Source organism: Heterodontus francisci, unplaced genomic scaffold (genome assembly GCF_036365525.1).
Source record: "Heterodontus francisci isolate sHetFra1 unplaced genomic scaffold, sHetFra1.hap1 HAP1_SCAFFOLD_51_2, whole genome shotgun sequence".
In the NCBI taxonomy this organism is placed as follows: domain Eukaryota; kingdom Metazoa; phylum Chordata; class Chondrichthyes; order Heterodontiformes; family Heterodontidae; genus Heterodontus; species Heterodontus francisci.
The window spans coordinates 7,280,848-7,294,880 of NW_027141369.1; the positions used below are offsets into that span (position 1 = coordinate 7,280,848).

The following is a 14,033-nucleotide window of genomic DNA, read 5'->3' on the forward strand; positions in this document are numbered from 1 at the left end:
CATTGGCCGGTACTTAATTCACCTCATTTGCCTCTATTCATCACCAATCAGGTCACTGACAACAGAAGAGGGCGGGGTTTACCGCCAAAACATCAGAAGCAGAAAATTTATCAGTTTCAAAAAGACGCCAATTTCATTGTCAGAAAGGAGCGGATTAAAATAAATTTCATCCTTCGTCAAATATTTAAAATCCCTTCTCTTTATTTTGTTTTATTCAACTTTTTCCGTCACGAATTACAGACGCGGGTTTAAAATGTTATTTAAATTGTGGATCTTTCTACAATTGCTTTCAAACTGTCCCGGGAGGTTCTAAATCCCTGTTCACAGCATTTCCCTGAAGGGAAACATTCAGTTTATCTTCAATCAGAACCCAGTGTCCTTCTCTGAAAAGAGGAAGCAGGATCGAGTCCTCAAACTGCCCTTACTCTGCTGTGTAATAATCCCATTCCGGGCTGTTACAGTGCGGAGAGTTACTGTTAATAAAATGATGAATCAGTTCACATTTCAGGAATAGAGTGAAGGGACTGAGGTCTGACCCTTACCGCTGAAAGCAGCTGTTAATGCGGTCATTCAGGGGCTGTGCAAAACCACAATAACAGCTTTAAGCAAAAAAGTAAAGGCGGATGAGCGGATTATGGGTTTGAGTTCGGTTTATGGGACAGCAGACAAAAACACAGCAGTGGGACATTTATTATGTTACACATTGTCTGAAAATTATTTCATAGAGATGTTCGGATGCAGCTATTTCAGAGAGATTGTGGGTGGCTCTTAAAAGAGCCGTTGTGTTTGGGATGTTTTTCAGTCCATTGTGCAGTTTTACTTGGAGCTGGTGTACTTGGTCACCGCCTTTGTCCCTTCCGACACGGCGTGCTTGGCCAGCTCCCCGGGCAGCAGCAGGCGGTCTGGATCTCCCAGGAGCTGATGGTGCTGCGCTTGTTGTAATGGGCCAGGCGGGAAGCCTCACCCGCGATGCGCTCGAAAATATCGTTCACAAACGAGTTCATGATGCTCATGGCCTTGGAGGAGATGCCGGTGTCGGGGTGAACCTGCTTCATCACTTTGTAGATGTAGATGGAGTAACTCTCCTTCCTCGACTTTCTCCGCTTCTTGCCGCCCTTTGCTGACGGTTTATTTAAGGTTTTCTTGGCGCCCTTCTTAGCAGCTGCTTTCTTCTTCTCCTCAACCATCTTCAGTTTCAATTTCAGACTCAGAAATAAACCAAACCCCTTCCGAGTGCGGATTAAATAGACAATCCCACAGCTCTATGCTAATGAGGGATGGGGAAAAGCAAAGATTGTGATTGGGTGATTTGGAAAGATGTCCCAACGATTTAATATTGTAATTCGACATTTGGTCTCTTTCGCCATCCAATCAGATTAAATATTTGCAACCAATCACAAATTCCCTTACTGCAATCAGGAAGTATATTTCACAAAGACTCTCTCCAGCCCCAGTTAAAATTGAAAGAGCTGCTCCCTGTGTGGAGCTTCCTGGAAATGTCCTGGCTGTTGTTGGGAGGACACTTATTGACTGATTCTGTGTCGTTGTGTCTCTGCTATTGCATGTGAGTGTGCAATTAATTTTATTTTTAGTCTAGGCTGCTGTGTTTGAGTGTTTTATGTCATTTGGTAACTCAGTCTCTGGTGCTGTATGGATTCATTCTGTCTCTGTCAGGTACTGTGTTTGAGTGTGAGGAGATGAGGTGGAGTGTTGCGGCAAGGAAGATGGAAAAGAGCATTGGTGCGATGACAGCCTTACTTGACCCCAGTTTGCACTCGGATTGGGTCAGTGATAGATCCGTTGGCAAGGATTACAGCTTGCATGTCGTAGTGCAGTATGTTTGAGGAGGACATTCCATAATCCCTCTCGGTTGGTAGAGTCGAAGGCCTTTGTCAGGTCAGAGAAGGCCATGGATAAAGGTTGCTGCTGCTCCCGACATTTTCTTGAAGTTGTCTTGCTGTGAAGATTATGTTCACTGTGCCTGTTGATGGACAGAATCCACATTGTGATTCCAGTAGGAGCTCTTCAGCCACGGGGAGGAGGCAGTTGAGAAGGACTCTTGTGATGACCTTCCCTGTGGTGGACAGCAGGGATACCCCTCTATAGTTAACACAGTCGGTCATGTCAACTTTTTAAAAAGATGATCACAATTACCGCAACGCGGAGGTCCCCTGACATGCTCTCCTCCTTCCAGATGAGGGAAATGAGACATGTATTTGTGTCGAGTGTTTCTCTGCCATATTTTAGAATTTTGATGTGAATTCTATCTATTCTGGCAGTCTTATTGTTTTTTGGCTGTCCATCTCTAACGTCATGTGTGAATGTGGGATTCATTCTGTACCTGTCACTCACTGGTACTTTGTGTAAGTGTGAGATACATTCTGTATCTGGCAGTCTTCGGTATTGTATGTGAGTGTGGAATACATTCTGTCAGTGGCACTGTGTGTGAGTATTTGATTCATTCTGTCAGTCTCTGGAATGTTATGTGATTTGGGACTTAGTCTGAATCTGTCAGTGGTTCTGTATGTGTGGAATTCAAGCTATATCTGTCAGTATCTCAGTGTGTGTGTGAGTTCATTCTTTATCTGTCAGCCTCTGGTGATTTATGTGAGTTTGGCAGTGACTGAATCTGCCAGGTACTGCAGGAGTATTTGAGAATGATTTTGTATGTGTCAGTCTTTGCTACTACATAGGAGTGTGGGATTAATTCTGTATCTGTCAGCCTTTGGTAGTGTGTGTGATTGTGGGATGAATTAATTCGCAGTCATTGGTGCCCAGTATGAATGTGGAAATCATTCTGTAACTCAGTCTGATATTGTTATGTGAGGGTGGGAATCACGTGTATCTTTCTATCCCGGGTGCTGACTGTGAGCATGGGATTCATTCTGTACCTGTCGGTGGTACTGTATCTATCTGTGAGATTAATTCTGTACCTTTCAGTCACTGGTATTGTGTATGAAAGTGAGATTAATTCTAGATCCGCCACACATTGGTTGTGTGTGTGTGTGTGTGTGTGTGTGTGTGTGTGTGTAAGAACAGAAGAAGATACGAAATAGGACAGGAGTAGACCATTTGGCCCATCAAGCCTGCTCTGCCACTCAATAAGATCATGGCTGTTCTGATTGTGGCCATAACTTCACTTTCCTGCCTGCCCCCAAAACCATTGACTCTGTTGTCGATCAAAAACCTGTCTATTGCTGCGTTGAATATATTCAATGACACAGCCTCCACAGTCCTCTGGAGAGCAGAATTCCAAAGATTAACAACCCTCTCAGAGAAGAAATTCCTCCTCATCTCCTTCTTGAAAGAGAGACTGCTTATCTTAAACTCTGGCCCCTAATTCTATAATCCCCCACAAGGAGAAACATCCTCTCAGCATCTACCTGTCCAGCCCACTGAGAATCTTACAGGTTTCAATAAGATCACCACTCAATCTTCTAAACTCCAGTGAGTATAGGCCCAACCTGCTCAACTTTTTCTCATAAGACAATCCAACATCCCAGCAATCAGTCGAGTGAACCTTCTTTGAACTGATTCCAATGCAAGTATATTCCTCCTCATGTAAGGAGACCAAAACTGTATGGAATTGGGATGTCACTAATGCCCTGTAAAGTTATAGCAAAACTTCCTTACTTTTAAACTCCATTCCCCTTGCTAAAAATGCCAACATTCCATTTGCCTTCCTAATTACTTGCTATACCTTCATGCGAACATTTTTGTAATTCATGTACCTGGACACCCAGATTCCTTGGTACAGCAGCATTCTGCAGTCTCTCTCTATGTAAATAATATTCTGTTTTTCTATTCTACCTGCCAAAGTAGACAATCTCACATTTCCCCATATTATACTCCATCTGCCAAATGTTTTCCCACTGACTGAACCTATCTATATCTCTTCGCAGACACATTGTGTCCTCCTCACAACTTGCGTTCCTACATATCTTTGTACCATCTACAAATTTGGCAACAATATACGTGGTCCCTTCATGCAAGTTATTAATATAGACCATAAATAGTTGAGGCCCCAGCACTGTACCTGTGGCACTCCATTAGTTACAGTTTGCCAATCTGAAAATGCTCCATTTATCCCCACTCTCTGTTTTCTGTGAGTTAGCCAATCCCATATCCATGTGTGTGTAGTTTTCAGTTTGTATCTGTCAGTGCCTGGTACTCTATGTGAGTTTTGGACTCTTTCTCAATCTCTCAGTGCTACTATTTGTGTGTTAGGTTGCTTTAGATGACTCGGGCTGAGGTACTGTGAGTGAGTGCAATAAGCAACCTATACTTTTCAGCATCTGGCACTGAGCCTGTGTATCAACATCACTTTATCTGTCAGTATCTGGTACTCTGTGTGAGTGGGGGATTCATTATATAACCTTCCGTCCCTGGGACTGTTTGCAAGTCTGGATTCATTCTGCATAAAATGTCAGCACAGCAGCAGGCCACAGATGTGGTTGGTTTTAAGCAGACAATATGTTTGAAGTTTTGCCAAGTATTAAATATCTGTCACTGTGAACATAATAGCGAAAGATCATGTATCTTTCAATCTGATACAGGATTGATGTGCAAATGTAACTCAGGCTGTACTAATCAATTTGATCAATGCCATTCAGTCTGACTCTGAGGGAGAATCTTGGACTTGTGTGCAAAATGAGCTCAGTCTGGAATTGTCCAGTGTCTTCCATCTGACACTATGAGGTTTTAGGACTGGTATGTAATTTATAGCTCAGACTAAACTCATCAAATTTATAATGTATCTTTTAGTTTCACAATCCGGATGAGTTTTAAACTGGAATCTGAGTTTGTATCTCAGGTTATACTATAGTTCAGAATCTCTCAATCTGATTATGCATTTGAGATTTGGACTAGTATCTAATGTATATGTCTGGACACATTATGGGAATTAATACTGATAATAAACTGATAACATGTGTAAATATTGGGCTGGTATTTAACTTGAATCTCAGATTATATTAGTTTAGTTTAGAGATACAGCATTGAAACAGGCCCTTCGGCCACCGAGTCTGTGCCGACCATCAACCACCCATTTATACTAATCCTACACTAATTCCATATTCCTACCACATCCCCACCTGTCCCGATATTTTCCTACCACCTACCTATACTAGGGGCAATTTATAATGGCCAATTTACCTATCAACCTGTAAATCTTTTGGTCATGTGGGAGGAAACCGGAGCACCTGGAGGAAACCCACGCAGACACAGGGAGAACTTGCAAACTCCACACAGGCAGTACCTAGAATTGAACCTGGGTCGCTGGAGCTGTGAGGCTGCGGTGAGAACCACTGCACCGCCCTTAATTCTGTAACTTTGAAACAGCAACCATGTGTCAGTTCTATGTGTATTTAATTTGTAGCTGAGGTTGCACTATTGTGGGATTGACACACTGATAATTTGATAGTGGGTGAGAATTTGGACTGGGATTTATGAATCTACCTGTCAGTGGTACTGAGTTGGGGTGACATGGAAACAACGTCCGTCTCTCCTGTTCTGTTTGATTGATGGATTGAAAATGTGTCTCTGGAACTATTTCTGCTGTCTGAGACTGTGGAACTGATGACCTGTCTGTGTCTCTGCGCTCTGTGAGTGATAATGTACGGACTGTGTGTGAGAAGGAGCTGGTGGCACTCTTCCTTGTAACTTGGGTGGAGGAAACATCACATTTATTCTGGTTCATTCAATTATTTGTCTGTTTGAACAAAAGTATGTTTATAACTAAAATACAGGTGAGATAGAAGATACAGGATTTTAATGAATTTAATCTCTCGAATAATAATGAGCCCCCACAAAGGAAGCCCAGTCATCCAAATATTATCATTGTTTGACTGCACTGCAGTAACAGGTTCTTCCCATTCTGTCTCCTTTCCCCGTCGACACACAGCCTGAGAATGGCCTCTCCCTTCCCCCACTCACCCCATGTTCCGGGACCAGTTGATTCTCCATTCCGCCTCTTACAAACAGCCCCCGCCTGCCCCTGAACTTGCCCCGGACTCGATGCTGATCTCTATGTCTATCTGCGGACACGCTCCCAAAGCGATGTGCTGCTGGAAGGAGGCTGCTGTTTGCTTCCTTCCCCCGGGAACGGGATCTCTCCATTCGCGACTGTTTCAAACCATCTTCTTCCGCTCACAGGCAGTGCTGGGGGAGGGGAGCGCAGGCGCAGATTCAGGCAGCAATTCAGCAAACAGAAACATAGAAAATTTCCGGCTCAGAATGAGGCCATTCGGCCCAACATGTCCGTGCCAGCTCAAAGAGAGCGATCCAGCCTGGTCCCGCAGTTTATTGTTATTGGACAGTGAAGTGTGGAAATAGAAGCGGACAGTCAGAATGTGGGGAGTTACACAAAGAGAATCTATTATAGGCACCAGGTGAGAAGTGTGAAGGACACATTTTGAACAGTGGCTGTTTGGTTTCGCTTGAACGGTTAGACCATGGGAGCGGGAACTGGAAATCTGACCTGTGTAAAAGTCCCTGTTCCGTCGGTCAGTCCCATTCATGGCCCAGTGGATTGTTTCTGGATGTCATTTAATTGTTGTAAAACGGCCAAAGCCCCTGGTATGCAGTAGCTGGGGGCTGAAGGACTGCAGTGGAATCAGACACTGACTCTGTTTGTATTGCTGGGTTTCCTTTGTGATTGTTCACAATGATTATTCATTCAAAGATTGTTTTGGTCTCTCTTGTAACATCCACCACACCTCTTCCTGAATTATAATAAATACCTTTTCTTTCTACAGGCAAATACTTGAAGGAAGCAGAATAAATAGAATGATGCCTCAGCACAAGGGGAAGTGCAGCCGGCTTCTCACACACAGTAAGTACAGTATCACTCAGAGAGAAAAGAGACATCAGTTCCACAATCACTGCCAGCAGTACTAGTCAGACTGGCACTGATCCCAAGTTCCAGAGACTAACAGTCAATCCAACAGTCACACAGAGCATGACAGACTGAAGTTGTTTCCATTTCACCCCAACTCCGTCCCACTGACAGGTAGATACATCAATCCCAGTCCAAAATCACACCCACTATCAGATTGCAAGGCACTGTGTCACTCTCACAAGACAGCAGCCTGAACTACAAATTCAATGTCAGATAGAACAGACAAACAGTACCTGATTGTGAAGTACAGAATTAATCTCAATAATGTAACCAGACTGCAGACTGAGCTACATGTTACACACCACTCCACAAATCTCACAAGTGGTCAGACTGGAGGATACAGTATTAATTCCATTACTGCAGACTGAATGCACTGTTATCTACCAGGACATAAAGCATATTGTAAAATGAAAGGACACAGACCTGAAATGTTAATTGTGTTTCTCCCTCCACAAATGCTGCCTGAACTGCTGAGTATTTCCAGCATTTTTGTTTATTTCATATTTCCAGCATCTACAGTCTTTTGCTTTTATTTTCGAGTTAAAGAAACATTGCATTGTGAGGTGGGAGTGACTGCCCTTGACATCAAGGCAGCCTTTGACATGTATGGCAACAAGGCAGCCCTAGCAAAACCAATGTAAATAGAAATCGGGGCAAAATGCTCTGCTGTTTGCAGTCATACCTAGCACTAAGGAAGATGGCTGTGGTTGTTCAGGTCAATCATCTCAGTCTCCGGCCATTACAGCTGGAATTCCTTAGGCTCGTGTTCTAGGCCCAACCATCTTCAGCAGCTTCATCAACGACCTTCCCTCCATCACAAGGCCAGAAGTGTGGATGTTTTCTGATGATTGCCCAATGTTCAGCACCATTCATGACTCCTCAGATACTGAAGCAGCCCATGACCAGATGCAGCAAGACCTGCACAACATCCAGGCTTGGGCTGATAAGTGGCAAGTAACATTGGCATCAGATAAGTGCCAGGCAATGAGCATCTCAAACAAGAGAGAATCTAATCATCTCCCCTTGATGTTCAATGGCATTACCATCACTGAATCCCCCACCATTAACATTGACCATTGGTTACCATTGACCAGAAACTGAACTGGACCAGCCATATAAGTGCTGTGACTGCAAGAGCAGGTCAGAGGCTAGGAATTCTGTGGCGAGTAACTGACCTCCTGTTTCCCCACATCCGTCCACCATTCACAAGGCACAAGTCAGGAGTGTGATGGAATACTGCCCACTTGCCTGGATGAGTGCAGCTCCAACAACACTCAAGTAGCCTGTTTGATTGCCCACATCCACCACCTTCAATATTCACTCCATTCACCACTGATGCACAGTGGCAGCAGTGCGTACCAGCTAAAAGATGCACTGCAGCAACACACCAAGGCTTCTTCGACAGTACCTTCCAAACCTGGAACCTCTACCACCAACAAGGACAAGGGCAGCAGATGCATGGGAACACTACCACCTGCATGTTCCCCTCCAAGCCACACACCATCCTGACTTGGAACTATATCACCATTCCTGCACTGTCGCTGGGTCAAAATCTTGGAACTCCCTTCCAAACAGCACCGTTGGAATTCCTACATCTCAAGGACTGCAGCAGCTCAAGAATGCAGCTCACCACCATTTTGTCAAGGGCAATTTGGAATGGGCAATAAATGCTGGCATAGCCAGTGATGCCTACATCACACTAACAAATGAAAAAAGTGAGGAAATAGTGAAGGGCTTCTATAGAATACATGCAGATATGTTTCCTCTTGTGGTGTTGTCTGAAACAAGAGCCAAAAATATAAAATCGACATTCATAAAACCAATGAGGAATTCATGAAAAAGGTATTAATGTAGTGAGTGGTTAGAATCTGGAATTTGCAACCACAGGGAGAGGTCGAGGCGATAATATCGATGCATTTCAGGGGAGGTGGAACAACTGTATGGGAAGAAAGGAATTGAGGGATATACATATGGGGCTTTATTTTTCTTTATTGGTGCATATGAAGCAGGGTGGCTGGAAATATGTGTCGAGCATCGAGCAGTTGGGACGATCCCAGTGCAGTGTTTTGTCTGGATGGATCTGCCCAGAATACTTGTGATGCAGGAGCTGGGAGCTTCAGTACTTCAGTGGAGACAGATACTGACACTGGTTTTCATTTGTGGGTGTTTTTAATGATTATTAATTGCGAAATTAAATTCACCTCTTTGATATTTTGCACCTCCCCTGTTCTTGAGTTAAGACATATTTTTTCTTCATACAGGCAAATACTTGAAGGAATTGTGATGAATGTGATGGTTGCTGCACTCGAGGCACAAGGAACAGTGCAGCCAGCTCCTCTCACACACAGTAGGTACATTATCACTCAGAGTACAGAGGGATAGACAGTTCATCAGTTCCCTGGTCTCAGACTGCAGAAGTAGTCAGGCCCACATTGATCCCGAGTTCCAGAGACACACTTTCAATCCAACAATCAAACAAAGCAGGAGAGAAATAAGTTGTTTCCATTTCACCCCAATTCAGTCCCATTGACAGTCAGATACCTCAATCCCAAGTCAAAGTCACACTCATTAACAGATTGAAATACAATGTGTCAATCTAAATATAATGCTGACTTAGCTATCAATTAAATATCAGATAGAATTGGCACACAGTATTGATTGAATGGCACAGAATCTAACGTAATGCTGTACCCTGAGATTTAAATTAAATACCTTACTCAAAGCTCACATCCATTCATGATAAAGGATGTTTAAACATCCCCATAGTGTACCCTGAGATACAAGTTACATACAAGTTCAACATTCATTACAGAGAAAGTTTCTAAGGTGCTGAAAGATATTGTAACCTGAGACACAAATTAGATACCAGTTCAGAACTCACCCACACTGTGAAATGGAAAGATACAGAATCAATTCCATTAGTGTAGATCACTTTAAATCTGTTTCCCCCAGTCACTGACCTCTCTGCTAAGGTAAATAGGCCCTTCACTTCAACTCTATCCAGGCACCTCAAAATTTTGGATGTTTCAATGAGATTTCCCCTCAGCCTTCTCTGTGCCAAGGAGAACAGCCCCAGCCTATCCAGTCTTTCCTCACAGCTGCATTTTTCCAATCCCGGCAACATCCTCGTGAATCTCCTCTGCACCCTCTCTAGTGCAATTACATCCTTTCTGTAATAAGGTGATCAGAACTGCATACAGTATTCGTTGTGGCCTGACTAATGATTTATACAGTTCCAGCATAACCTCCCTGCTCTAAAATCTATACATCGGCTAATAAAGGATAGGATTCCATATGCCTTCTTACCACCTTAACGACCTGTCCTGCTACCTTCAGGGATCTGTGGACATTTACTCCAAGGCCCCTCACTTCCTCTACACCTCTCAGTCTTCTCCAATTAATTGTGTATTCCTTTGCCTTGTTTAACCTCCCCAAGTGCATCAACTCACACTTCTGAATTGAATTCCATTTGCCATTTTTCTGTCCATCTGACCAGACCATGAAGATCTTCCTGCAGTCTACGGCTGTCCTCCTTGCTATTTACCACACAGCCAATCTTTGTGCCATCTGCAAACTCATACCACCTACATTTACATCCGTGAAGACTACATCAACTGCACTACCCTCATCTATCTTCCTTCTTAATTCTTCAAAATTTCGATCAAGTTGGTTAGACAAGATCTTCCCTTAACAAATCCATGCTGACTATCCTTGATTAATCTGTGCCTTTCGAAGTAACATTTTATCCTGTCTCTCAGAATAGATTCCAATAATTTGCGCACTACTGATGTTAGACTGACTGGCCTGTAATTATTTGGTCTCCCTCACTCCCTTTTTAAACAAAGGTACAACGTTAGCAGTCCTCCAATCCTCCATCACCACACCTGTATCCAGTGAGGTCTGGAAAATGATGATCAGCTCTTCTGCTATTTCCTCTCTTGCTTCTTTTTAACAGCCTGAGGTGCATTCCATCCGGCGCTCGTGATTTATCAACTTTCATATACACTAATCCCATTAATATGTCCTCTCTCCCTCTGTATGGATCACATCCATACTTCACACCCCTCTTCCTTATCTACAATATATGCATCTTCCCCCTCTTTTGTGAAGACAGATGCAAAGTATTTATTCAGAACAATGCCAGCATCTTCTGCCCTACACATAGGTTACCTTTTTGGTCTTTTCTGTGCCCTATTCTTTCCTTATTTATCCTTTTACTCTCAATGTATTGAAAAAACATCTTTGGGTTCACCATAATTTTGATTGCCAATATTCTTTAATGCTGTCGCTTAACTTTCCTAATTTCAATGTTGATTTCCCCCCTCCACATTCTATACTCCTCTCGGCTTTCTGTAGTATTCAGTTCTCTGTGTTGGGCATAAACTTTCCTTTACTGCCTTATTATACCCATAAACTCCTTGACATCCATGGGGCTCTAGATTTGGCCTTCCCACCCTTTTTCTTTGTGGGAACATGTTGACTCTGAACCCCTTGAATCTCCCCTTTGAATTCTTCCCACTGCTCTGACACTGATTTACCTTCAACTACCTGTTTTCAGTCCACTTTCGGTAAATCAATCTTCACCTTAGTAAAGTTGGTCTTACCCCAATTGAGAACTCTAACTCCTGTTCTGTCCTTGTCCTTTCCATAATTATATTAAAACTGACTGAATTATGATCACTACCACCAAATTGCTGTCCCACTGCCGCTCCTTCCACCTGCCCCTCTTCATTTCCTAAAACTAAGTCTAAAACTTCACCCTCTCTTGTTGGACTTGCTACATATTGGCTAAAAAAGTACTCCTGAATGCACCTCAAGAATTCTGCTCCCTCAATTCCCTCTACACAAAAATTATCCCAGTTAATGTTTGGGTGGTACAAATCCCCCACTGTTACTGCCCTATTGTTCTTGCACTTCTCAGATATTTGCCTACATATCTGCTCTTCCATCTCCCTCTGACTGTTTTGGGGTCTATAGTACACTCCCAGCAGTGTGATTGCCTCTTTTTTGTTCCTCAGCTCAATCTATACGGTCTCATTTGATAAACCTTCCAACATATCATCCCTCCTCACAGCTGTAATAGTTTCTTTGACCAAAATTGCCACTCCCCCTCCTTTTTTATCCCCTTCCCTCTCACGTCTGAAAACCCTGTAACCAGGAAGATTGAGCTGCCATGCCTGTCCCTCCTTTAGCCATGTTTGTGTAATAGCTATGATATCATACTGCCGTGTGTCTAACTGTGCCCTGAGCTCATCTGCTTCATTTGCTATACTCCTTGCATTGATTTAGATATCCTTGAGCACTGCCAACATTTTTTGTTTTGAATTTTCTAATCAGTGTTTCCTCTCTCTTCCAGACTCCATTAATTTTCTGCCTTCCATTTTCATTTCTGATCTGACTCTACCTTCCAGTCCCCATCTCCCTGCCAAACTAGTTTAAACCCTCCCCAACAGCACGAGCAAAACATCCTGCAAGGAACTCCGTCCTGGCTCGGTTCAGGTGCAACCCGTCCAACCTGTCCCAAAAATCGAAAGTCCTCCCTCCTGCACCATTTTTCCAGCCACACGTTCATCTGTCTTATCCATCTATTCCTGTACATTCATCTGTCTTATCCATCTATTCCTGTACTCACTTGCACGTGGCACTGGGAGTAATCCGGAGATTATTACTTTTGATGTCCTGCTTGCTAATTTCTTACCTTGCTCCCTACGTTCTGACTGCAGCACAACATCCTTATATCTGCCGATGTTGTTGGTTCTGATGTGGACTACCACTGCTGGCTGTTCACCCTCCCGCTTCAGGGTGCTCTGTAACTGCTCAATGACATCCTTGACCCTGGCACCAGGGAGCCAACACTCCATTCCTGGATTCACGTCTGTGGCCATAGAAACACCTGATTGTTCCCTTGACGATTGAATCACCTATCACTATGGCTTTTCCAGTCTTCCCTGTACTCCCCTTTGCTGCTGAGTCACCCATGGTGTCATGGACTTGGCTCCGGCTGCACTCCCCAGGTGAAGCATCATTGTCCTCTATATTCAGAACTGAATACCTGTTGGAGAGTGAGACGCACTCGGGGTGTCCTGCACTACCTGCCTGATTCTTTTTGACTGCCTGGTGGTCACCCATTCCCTCTCTCCCTGCATACTCTTAAGCTGTGGGGTGACCACATCTATAAACGTGTTATCTATGTCCAAAGAACAAACAACAGTACAGCACAGGAAATGGCCATTCGGCCCTCCAAGCCCACGCCGATCTTGATGCCTGTCTAAACTAAAACCTTCTGCACTTCAGGGGACCGTATCCCTCTCTTCCCATCCTATTCATGTATTTGTCAAGATGCCTCTTAAACGTCGCTATCTTCCCTGCTTCCACCACCTTCCCCGGCAGCAAGTTCCAGGCACTCACCACCCTCTGTGTAAAGAACTTGCCTCGCACATCCCCTCTAAACTTTGCCCCCCTCGCCTTTAACCTCTGTCCCCTCGTAACTGACTCTGTCACCCTGTGAAAAAGCTTCTGACTATCCACTCTGTCTCTGCCACTCATAACTTTGTCAACCTCTATCATGTCGCCCCTCCACCTCCATTCTCAGTTTTGGGAAAAATAGAGTATATGACTGTATCAGTAAGTAGGAAAAGTTAAAATATGTTGTGACCAGTGGAGAAGTGTGATGAGAATAAACAGATCCTCCTCTGATTTCAACTACACAAGTATTTGTGATTTGGCTCTGTAGCTTAGTTGGTTAAAGCACCTGACTAGTGAACAGAAGAGCCTAGGTTCAACTCCCAGCAGAGCCTTATTTCACATTCGTGATATGCTTTCGAAGTTTCCGTATCAATCATTTACATCTCTGTAAGACAGGTGAACTTGAACTTGGAATTCAAATTACATGATGAATTTCAGTCACAGGAGAAAACAGCCTTTGTGAAGGATGTGAGTTGGGAATGGCTGTTCCTCCTTGTCCAGAAATTCAGTGCTGATACGCCAAAGGCAACTTCTTTGATACAAATTTGTTCACGGTTACATTCAATCTGGAAAACAGCTCGACATTAATCTCACTGAAGGAAAGTGTGACTGCGTAGTCTGTTTCAGAGTGTTGGTCTCGTTATGTGTTGCTTTTAACCGAGACTGGGGA

General features: G+C 43.7%; 1 non-coding gene and 1 pseudogene across 1 annotated transcript; one reads left to right on the forward strand and one right to left on the reverse strand.

The window, feature by feature from the left end:
- Window positions 1–816: 816 nt before the first annotated feature.
- Window positions 817–1,187, reverse strand: LOC137363036 (histone H2B 1/2-like; annotated as a pseudogene).
- A 12,434-nt stretch (window positions 1,188–13,621) lies between these two features.
- trnat-agu (transfer RNA threonine (anticodon AGU)) lies at window positions 13,622–13,695 on the forward strand. The gene has a single exon. It is a non-coding gene; the product is annotated as a tRNA-Thr (tRNA).
- Window positions 13,696–14,033: the final 338 nt, after the last annotated feature.